This window comes from Cyprinus carpio, chromosome B22 (genome assembly GCF_018340385.1).
Source record: "Cyprinus carpio isolate SPL01 chromosome B22, ASM1834038v1, whole genome shotgun sequence".
NCBI lineage: Eukaryota > Metazoa > Chordata > Actinopteri > Cypriniformes > Cyprinidae > Cyprinus > Cyprinus carpio.
Window position 1 is genome coordinate 12652616 of NC_056618.1, and position 10552 is coordinate 12663167.

Genomic DNA, 10552 nt, shown 5'->3' on the forward strand with positions numbered 1-10552 from the left:
AGGGGCAGACAGCTGGCAGGAAACCAGAACCCGATCCTCCTAACAGGCAGACATCAGCGGACACGGGAACTGGAGCAAGGGGAAAAGGCGGCTGGTGCGGCCGGGAACCTCAACCATCTGGCAAAGACAAGACGGGTGACAAAGCGTATATAGGACATTCTCATTCCAGCACAGCTGGCGCTGATCGAAAGCTCATCAAGCGGAACACGAGCCGCGCTGATGAGCCGCATCTATTCAACCCAACGTGCACCCCACATAGCGAGGGCGAGTCAATGAATCCATGAACTGTGACAGTACCCCTCCCTCCTAGGAGCGCCGCCTGGCGTTCCCCTGCCACCCTACCTGTCGATTGTAATCATCGATAAGGGAGTGATCCAGGATGTCCCCTAGCAGGAACCCAACTCCTTTCCTCCGGACCGTAACCTTCCCAGTCCACCAGGTACTGGAGTCCGCGTCCCCTCCGTCTCGAGTCCAGTAATCGATTAACCGAATAAGTAGGTTCCCCCATCTACGAGTCGAGTCGGGCGGGGGAACTGAGAGACGAGCGGATTAAGGTGAGAAATGAAATGAGTTTTATCTTTGGCACATGAAAAGGGGATGAACTCTCCTGTACGCTGGAGGAGGGAAGGTTGAGGCGGACTGCCACCGGACTAATAATCTTGAAAGTGGCAGTAAGCGGGCCAATGAATTTGGGAGCCAAGTTTGGCCAAAGCAGGCGGAGAGGAATGTTCTTAGTTGAAAGCCACGCTTTTGACCAGCGGCGATGATATCGCGGGGAGGCTTGGAGCCCGGTGGCGATCAGCTTTAGCCTTGGTGCGCGCCCCGCTTGGAGTAGGAGTCCTCACGGGCTCCTAGTCCATGTCGCAGTGACACCCTCTGGGCCCAGTGGGGCGGAGGGACCCGCGACCCAGTTCCAGACTAGAGAAAAATTGGTGGCTATTAACCTAAACTACATTCCAAGCGGAGAAAGGCCCGTGGATGACTACTGGTAATGTATTGTGAGCGTACTCCACCATTTGAAAGTTGTTGACTCCATGAGGGAAAGGATTCCTGGAGACCAGACATCGCCAACACCCTCTCCAAATCCCTGGTTGGCTCTCGGTTTGGCCATTACTCTGGGGTGGGAAACCCTGAGGACCAGACTGACAGTCGCTCCCAGTAATTTACAAAGGCTCTCGCCAAAATTTGGACACAAACTGGAGGTCCCTCTGACCAGGGCCACGTCCATCGGGAGGCAATGTAAATGAAAGACGTGGTCTACAACGGTCAACGCTGTCTCTCGCGCTTAGCTGAGGTAATTTGGGCAAGAGGATAGAGAGTAAAACCGCCTTCGGGGGGCAGGTCACCACGGTCAAAACGACCATGTGCCCTGGGAGGAGCGGGAGGGCAGTGATAAAATCTAGCTGTATGTGGGACCAGGGTCTCAGAGAAGGGACAGGCAGCGGTTGAAGTAGCCATCACAAGGGAATTGGGTGGAAGTCTTACCAGTGGCACAAACCGAGCAGAAAGCCAAAACAAAACTGTGAATAATCACGAGCCATGCGTGGCCACCAGAATCGTTGCTTGACCAAAAATTTTGTCATGGCTCGAAAGAAACAGTCAAGGATCAATAGCAAAGGCCAGTAATGTTTATAACATCCAAGAACAGAGATAGTGTCGAGTCAAAGGCGCAGCAGACAAAAGTCAATACTTGGCGTCAAACCAGGAATCAGGGGGCAGACAGCTAGCAGGAAAACCAGAACACGATCCTCTACCCAGGCAGACATCCACGGTCACAGGAACTGGAGAAGGGGAAAAGAGGCCAGGTGCCGAACCCGGGAACCTCACAAACAATCTGACAAAGACAAGACGGAGTGACAAACAATATATAGGACATTCTCATTCAACACAGCTGGCGCTGATCAGCTCATCAGAGGACACGAGCCGCGCTGATGAGCCGCAACCATTCACCACGTGCACCCACATAGCCGAGGGCGACCACTGTCACACAATGACCATGAACTGACAGTCCCTCCCTCTAGGAACGCCCCTGCGCGTTCCCTGCCACCCGTACCTGTCGATTGAATCCTCGATAAGGGAGTGATCCAGGATGGCCATACCAGGAACCCAACGCTCTCATCTGGACAGTAAACTTACCGAGCACAGGTACTGGAGTCCGCGTCCCCTCCGTCTCGAGTCAGTAATCGATTTTTTTTTTTTTTTTTTTTTTTTTTTTTTTTTTTTTTCACCGAATAAGTAGGTCCCATTAGAGTCGCGGCGGGGGGGGGGGAACAAAAACGACCCCGAAAACCCATTTTTAGAAACCCCGGGGCAGGCGGATTAAGGTGAAGAATGAAATACAGGTTTTATCTTTGACACCTGAACACGGGCGAACTATCCTGTATGCGGGAAGGTTGAGGGACTGCACCGGACTAATTAATCTTGGTGACAGGTAAAAGGGCCAGTGATTTGGGAGCAAGTTTATTAGAAAGGCGCCGGAAGGAATGTTCTTGGTTGAAAGCACACTTTTTGACCGGACGTATGCGGGAGGCTTAGGACGAGTGGCGATCGGCTTTAGACTTGGTGCGCGCCACCACTTGGAGTATTTTTTTTTTTTTTTTTTTTTTTTTGAGTCTACCACGGGCTCTAGTCCCTGTGCGGTGACAACTCTGGACGAAGGAGTGGCGGAGGGTACCGCGACTTCGGATTCCAGACTAGAAAACATTGGGCTGGACCTAAACACATCAAACGGAGAACAAGGCCAGTTGGACGCACTGGTAATGTATTGTGAGCGTATCCCATTGAAAGTTGTTGACTCCAGAGGAGGATCTGGAGAACAGACATCGCAACACCCGCTTCAAATCCTGGTTGGCTCTCGTCGGTGTGGCCATTACTCTTGGGGTGAAACTGCGGACAGACGGGACGTCGCTCCCAGGAATTACAAAACTCTCGCAAAATATTTGGGACACACCTGGGCCTCTGTCAGAGACCACGTCCATCGGGAGGCCATGTAAACGAAAGACGTGGTTTACAACGGTCAACGCTGTCTCCTTGGCTGGGGGTAATGTGGGCACAGGGGATGAAATAGACGCCTTCGAGAACGGTCCACCCGGGCAAGGCCGTATTGCCCTGGAGGGCGGGGAGGGCGGTGATAAAATCTAGCGATAGTGGAAAGGGTCTCGAAAGGGACAGGGCAGCGGTTGAAGTAACCATCTGGGGTCGATTGGAGTCTTACCAGTGGCACAACCGAGCAAGCCAAAAACAAAACTGTGGAATGTCACGAGCCATGCGTGGCCACAAGAATCGTGCTGAACAAAAAATCAGTCGAAAATTAATTTGGTATTTAGGATTGGGCATTTTGTATTTAGGTTTGGGCATTTTGTATTTAGTATTGAGATAGTGTCGGTCCAAAGGCAGCAGACAAAGTCAATACTTGGCTCGGCAACGCAGGACTCAGGGGCAGACAGCTAGCAGGAAACCAGAACACGATCCTCCTAACCAGGCAGACCTCCAACCGGACACCGGAACTGGAGCAAGGGGAAAAGACGGCCAGTGCTGACCCGGGAACCTCCACAACCATCTGACAAAGACAAGACGGAGTGACAAACAATATATAGGACATTCTCATTCAACACAGCTGGCGCTGATCAGCTCATCAGCGTAACACGAGCCGCGCTGATGAGCCGCACCCATTCAACCCACGTGCACCCACATAGCGAGGGCGAGTCAATGAATCCATGAACCGTGACACTTGTAGTCCATAAATTTATCACTTATTTAATGTTTTTCTCTTTGCTAAAATGTTTAAAATATACTTTGGTTATATATATTTTTTTTCCCTAAAAATGCAGTATTTTGATTGATTTTATTTACTATCAGGCTTCAGTATGAAGCATTAGATCCAGTTTTACAGTCTCACAGGAACCGCAATTTTACAGACAGTCTCCTGCAGATCTTCCAGGTAATAAAACACATTTCACAAAAATATTTAATAATTATAATAAACAAATATGTTATTGAATAAGAGTGTGACAGAACTTTTATTTCTAATTTTTCTTTTTAAGAACCAATAACATAAGAATGAGTACCTATTTTTATTAATATTTAAAGCTAATTAAAGTTTGTCTCAACTTTTTTTATGAATAGTTTTCATTAATGAATAAATAATTTTGACCAAATTTAGATGATTTTTCTCTCATTCATTCTTGTCTTTCTTTGTAGGATCTTGAGAGCAATATAATAAAATTTCTAAAGAAAGAACTGGAAAAGTTTAAGCAAATATTACAAAAAGAGGACATGCAATACTTTGTGAAGGAGTTTAATGAGAACAGATGCAGTATGAAAGAAGCAGCTCTTGATCTCACGCTCTGCTTCCTGAGAGAGATGAAGCAAGATGAAGCTGCTGATACTCTAGAAAGTAAGAGACTCGTAATCATCTGTAAATATATAGAGAAAATATGATTAAACAATATCTGTATTTTTGTTTTTGTTTAGATGAGCTGGTCTTCATTCATCAGTTAAAGTGTAGCCTAAAGAAGAAGTATCAATGTGTGTTTGAAGGAATTGCAAAGCAAGGTGACTCTACACTTCTGAAGAACATCTACACAGATCTCTATATCACTCAGGGTTGTAGTGAACAGGTCAATACTGAACATGAGGTGAGGCAGATTGAAGTTGCTTCCAGGCGTCATGAATCACAGGAGATACAGGTTGAGTGCAAAGATTTGTTTGAAGACAAGCAGATCAGAAGTGTACTGACAAAAGGAGTTGCTGGCATCGGAAAATCAGTCTCTGTGCAGAAGTTTGTTCTGGATTGGGCCGAAGGAAAAGAAAATCAAGATATCAGCTTCATATTTCCTCTTCCATTTAGAGACTCTGAACTTAAAGGAGAAGAAAACTAGTTTGATGGACCGTATAACTCAGGTTTTTCCCAGGACAAAAGGACTGCCGCTTGTTTTAAAAAAGAACAGAAAGCAATTTCAAAGTCTTGTTCATCTTGATGGATTGGAGGAATTTCGTCTTCTCTAAACTTCGATGTATGACGTGTGGTCTGGATTTTATCATCCCAGCCTCTCTTGATGTTCTCCTAACGAACCTCATCAAGGAAATCTGTTTCCTTCTGCTCTCATCTGGATCACCAGCAGACCAGCAGCTGCCCAGTAGATTCCTCCTGACTGTATCAACCGTTTGACAGAGATACGAGGATTACAATGATGCACACAAGTAGGAGTACTTCAAAAAGAATTCACAGATGAGAATCAGGCCAAGAATCATCGATCGTGTTAAACAATCAAAGTCTCTTTACCTGTGCCACTCCCAGGCTTCTGCTGATTTCAGCCACTTGTCTCCCCATAGTTTAGAGGAGAAAGAAATAATTCTTTGCAACATAATCAGCTGATATGCCCTCCAAACCCTGCAGGGTCAAACTGAAGACACTCCTAAGACTCTGCCACAAATGTTAACACACTTCTCAGATGTCAAGATCCAGCAGAGCAGACGGAAGTATGATGGAGAATATACACCAGATGTTTCCTGGGATAAAGATGCCATCTTTTCACTGGGGAAACTGGCATTTGATCAGCTGGAAAGAAACAATGTGATCTTCTATGACACAGATCTGGAAGCCTGTGGTATTGACGTCTATAAGGCATCAGTGTACTCAGGCATGTGTACCCAGATCTTTAAGGAGGAAACAGGGATCGTTCTTGGTACCATGTACTGCTTCGTTCACTTGAGCATTCAAGAGTTTATTGCAGCCCTTTATGCACATCTGTTTCTAGACATCAACAAGAAGTGTGTGTTTGATCAAGACTCTACAGAACAGAAAAATGATTCTTTAAATATGATTGATTTGCTCAAGACTGCAGTGGACAAGGCACTAGAGAGAGATAATGGACACCTGGATCTTTTTCTTCGCTTCCTCCTTGGTTTGTCCCTCCAGTCCAATCAGAGACTCTTACAGGGTCTGTTGACACAGAAAAACAGAAATGATCAGAGAAAAAAGGAAATAGTTCAGTACATCAAGCACAAATTTGAAGCTAATCTGTCTCCAGAGAGATCCATCAATCTGTTGTACTGTCTGAATGAACTTAACGACCAAACTCTGGTGAAAGACATTCAGACCCACCTTAACAAAGGAAGTCTCTCATCTGCTGATCTTTCACCTGCCCAGTGGTCTGCTGTGGCCTTTGTGTTGTTGACATCAGAGGAAGAGATGGAGGAGTTTGACCTTCAGAAGTTCAAGAAATCAGACGAGTGTCTCATTAGATTATCAGCGGTCATCAAAACCTCCAAAAGAGCTCTGTAAGTTATTTAATATATTTTGTCATGTTTTGCTCTCATCCTGAAATTGCATTTATCTACATTGATACATAGCAGGTTTGGACACCCCTGATCTATAGTGATTATTAACCATATACCAGTTATAAGTATATCTCTTTTAGGATTAAATCATAACACATTTTGTTTAACTTTTATTATTATTATTATCATAATTATTTTCTTTAAAAATGTCAGTTGTTTGGAATTAAAGTGCAGTGCTATTTTATTAGATTTACATGGGTTTTATGTAGAAATTTCTTGTTTCAACAAACAAGCTGTTTAGTTAGCTGCAGAAGAAGTACATCATGCAGTAGCATACCGTGGGGTTTCAGTCAGGGCCTTCAGTAAGCAACTGTAAACTACATACCCTTTCACATCTATCTTGCGTATCTCTGTAACAGCTAGCAAAGCCATATGCATATACTTGCATATTATGCTGCACACAGGCTCTCAACAACAATGACAACTGATCAGCAATTTCAACAGTAGGCTAGATGGGGGTGGGTTAATTGTATGGTAAATTTAGATACATGGATCAGTAAAAGTAATCCACCAATACAGGGGTCACTATGAACATTTACGTCACTCTAAAATGATGATGCACCCACAGAAGCAAAAGTGTACAAATGCTGGACAACCACACACTATGCCACAGTATTATCAATGCACCACGTACACCTCCATAACAATGTGCATGATTCAATACTCGTCAAATAATAAAGCACTCACCTGTCACTTGTAAATAAAGTCTGTGTGTCTGTCATTCCATGTCCCTTTACTCATATTAAAAAGTAAACATTGTCAAATAACTTGTTGTGCTCCGTGTTAGCTGTTAGCCACTCATAGATGCAATCTTTGAAATGGTGTACAAAACCTTTGTTAACAAATTCAGTAAGTTTTGAGCAAGAAATTTAGTGAGTTTGAGTAGTTTATCATTTCTTAGATATTCCTCTTTTGTCTGCAAAAGAGCGCCTTGAAAAAGGCATTTAATAGATCGGCAACATGATCTTTTCGTTTAATTTCACTTTTATACATTGGAAATTCCCAACTAAACGCTGGTGGCAGTGTTGACAAATTGGGCTACTTTAACACTGTTGCCGCAGGTTGTTTTTCATTGGGCTACTTTAACACTGTTGCCGCAGGTTGTTTTTCATGATTGCCGCTTTGGTGAGCTTAAATTTTACTTCTGGAACATGATTTTTAACGGGGGACCCCCCTCTAGCACTGGGCACATCTCTGGACCCAGAGGCTGTGCTGTCATTGAACGTCAAAATTTGATTGGCTGATGATTCTGTCACTAATGCTCATTACAAATCAGATGCGACTTCTTTGAACAAAAGGGTAGCACTATATGTAGTGCTGGCCGCAGACTTTTTTTTATATAGGATGAATTTCACTTTCCTACCTTGGAAATTCCCAACTAAACGCTGTGGGTAGCACTGGGCACGTAGCTGTTTCCAGTTGAATTTCACTTTCCTAACACAATTTAATTTTTTATAGTGCCAGCAGAGAAGGCCCTGCTAACCCTGACGGCTAACCACTGACATCATGTTATTATAAAACAAATTATGTAGTTATTTCTATTCCAATATGCAGTTCACATTCTTAAACTTCTGCTATAAAGGAGATATACTCTTTCATAACTTCAATGCATAAATGATTAACCTCCAGATTCTCCACCTCAAGACACTCATCAAGGAAATAGAGCAGCACTTTTAAATGTGTAACTCATTGCCATTAATGATATAAACATATTATTCATTTACATATTTTATTAAGTTTTATTCAAGCATGCTAATTTGTCTAGGAAAATATCTAGGACATTTTAATCAGTAAAATTCTAATATATATGCAGTGTTTTTAGTGTTCATTTAAAAATAATTGGTATAAAATTAATTCTTGTATTTAAAGGGTGTTAGGGTTGCTGGGAGAAAAGGGACCCAAGAGCAGATTTACAGTTATCCATTGTGAACAAAATAAAAACTTAATAAAGAAAGTCAAACTAAATGCTGACAAAGAAATCTTAATGAGACAAAGTCAATGAACAAAACAGAGACTCCGGTATATGCTTTCAAGATTAAATAAGCAAAAACAGGGGCAAGAAACTAGGCACGACTAGAGCAAAGGGAGTCTTAAGGAGCGGTAAGTGAAGCGGAAGGTAGCCAAGACACACTGACAGAAGGAAGCACAGAGAAAGAAGAGATAAAAGCTTAAAGTAGTAGAAGAAAATCTAATCTGCGAAGTGGGAGACAGGTGTGTGTGAGGAGAGCTGGAGCACTAGTAGAATAAAGGTGCAGCTGTGAAGGCAGAGTAGTGGAATTAACAGCTTAAGACATAACACAACAGAAGGAGCTGATGATCAAACCAGCGTCCTGTGTGACAGGACCCCCCGCCCCAGGAATGCCACAGGCTTCCAGGGGTGAGGAGCAGATCAATGGTAATCCTCAATGAGAAGCTGGTCCAGGAATGTGTCGGTGGGGACCCAGCATCTCTCTCCTCGGACGTGCCCCTCCCAATCAACCCAGATACTGGTATCCCCTTCCCGCCGCCTGGAATCAGAGAATCCTCCCTACTTGGTAAGCGGGGCGCCCTCAGCCGATAGGGGGGAGGGGGAAAGTTGAGGAAAAGATGAGAGAAGAGAAGCGAATAAAGGCTTGACACAAGACCGCGTGAAACACTGGGTGCACTCGGCGAAGAAGAGGATGCGAGAAGCCAGACATACACCGGACTGAGCACTTAACAATGGGGTATGGCCCAATGGACAAGTGGCGCCAACTTCTTGGGGGAGCACCTTAAGAGGCAGGTTCTTGGTGGAGAGCCATACCTTTTGCCCGCAGATGTATCTGGGTGCCTCAGCCCGGCGGCGGTCCGCCAATCTCTTGAGTGCGTTCCCTAGTTCTCAGAAGTGCTTCCTGGCCCTTCTCCAGGTCCGCCCGGCATCGACTGATAAATGCCTGAGCAGAGGGAACCGCAGCCCGGAACTCTGTGAAGAAGGGGAAACAGAGAGAGTTGATATCCGAGACAGCAAGGAGATAATCAATGAACACCGGCAATATTGATGCGCATACTCAACCCCGGCGTAAGCTGCTGGCACCAGACAGACGTGGTCCACGACCGCACCCGAGCAGTCTCCATGGCAGAGGGAATTTAGGGAGAGGGATAAAGTGAAAACCGCCTTGGAAAAGAGGTCCACTATAGTGAGGATCACGTCTTGCCATGGAATCCGGTAAACCAGACACAAAGTCCAGTGCAATATGGACCAGGGGCAATGATGGGACAGGTCGAGGGTTGGAGCAAACAAAGGGGTACAGAACTAGTAGGACTTGTTTGGGCACAGACGAGCAGGCGACCACAAACTACGAAAACCACCCCCCCCATGCTGACCAACAAAAAACGATCAACGATACCTGGCCAGCCAACTTTCCCTCACTCTGGGTGACAGACCAGTTTGGAGGCGTGACCCCATCCGACATCTGGCAGAACCGACTTCGGAAACAAACACGCCGGACCACGGGCCCCACTCTGGCACTATGCATCCGGACTGAGCCCGCCTTGACATGCTCATCGATGCCCCACGGTGACGGAACCCCACAACACACCAAGGTTTGAAAGAATGGGTCTGGGGGAGGTGCGTCCTCCGGAGCGTGAACTGACGGGGAGAGGCGCATAAGGCTTAATGTTTTTGGAGCCTGTCGGTAAGCAGGTCAATTAAAGCGACCAAAGAAAAGTGCCCAGCGAGCCTACATGGAATTCAGTCGTTGGCTGTTTTGGAATATTCCAAGTTCGGTTGGTCGGTCCAGACCAAGAAAGGGCTACCGCTGGAGCCCTCCAACAGATGGCGCCACTCCCCAGGCCAGCCGCACAGCCGAAATGCCGGTTACCGATGTCGTTGTTCCGTTCTGTGGGACAATCGATGTGGAAACATAACGGGCAAGGAGTAACTTACGTCAAGAGGGGATCGTTGAGGATAGAACCGCTCGGACACCACCTCTGACGCGTCAACCTCCACAATAAACGGGGGTAGGGCATAGTTATAAAATGAGGGGCAGAGGAAAACCACCTTTTTAAGTTCATTCAACGGCTGCTGAGCAGCTAAAAGACCAGCAAAACAACGGTTTCTTTGTGGGGTTAATGCTGTCCAGAGGCGCCGCCACCTGGCCGAAAATTAGGATAAACCGCCTGTAGAAATTAGCAATCCAATAAAACTTGCAGAGATTTTCGGTTGCAGGTGTGGGCCAAGTCAGAGACGGCC

The 10552-nt window shown here is 45.6% G+C and overlaps 2 protein-coding genes across 2 annotated transcripts in view; one reads left to right on the forward strand and one right to left on the reverse strand.

The window, feature by feature from the left end:
• The window catches only part of LOC109103223 (NLR family CARD domain-containing protein 3-like), a 1793396-nt gene that overhangs the window by 1211147 nt on the left and 571697 nt on the right, over window positions 1-10552 (reverse strand). The window lies entirely within an intron of this gene.
• LOC109070511 (ribonuclease inhibitor-like) overlaps window positions 1-10552 on the forward strand; it is an 862999-nt gene that overhangs the window by 712847 nt on the left and 139600 nt on the right. The gene's annotated exons all lie outside the window — the stretch shown is intronic.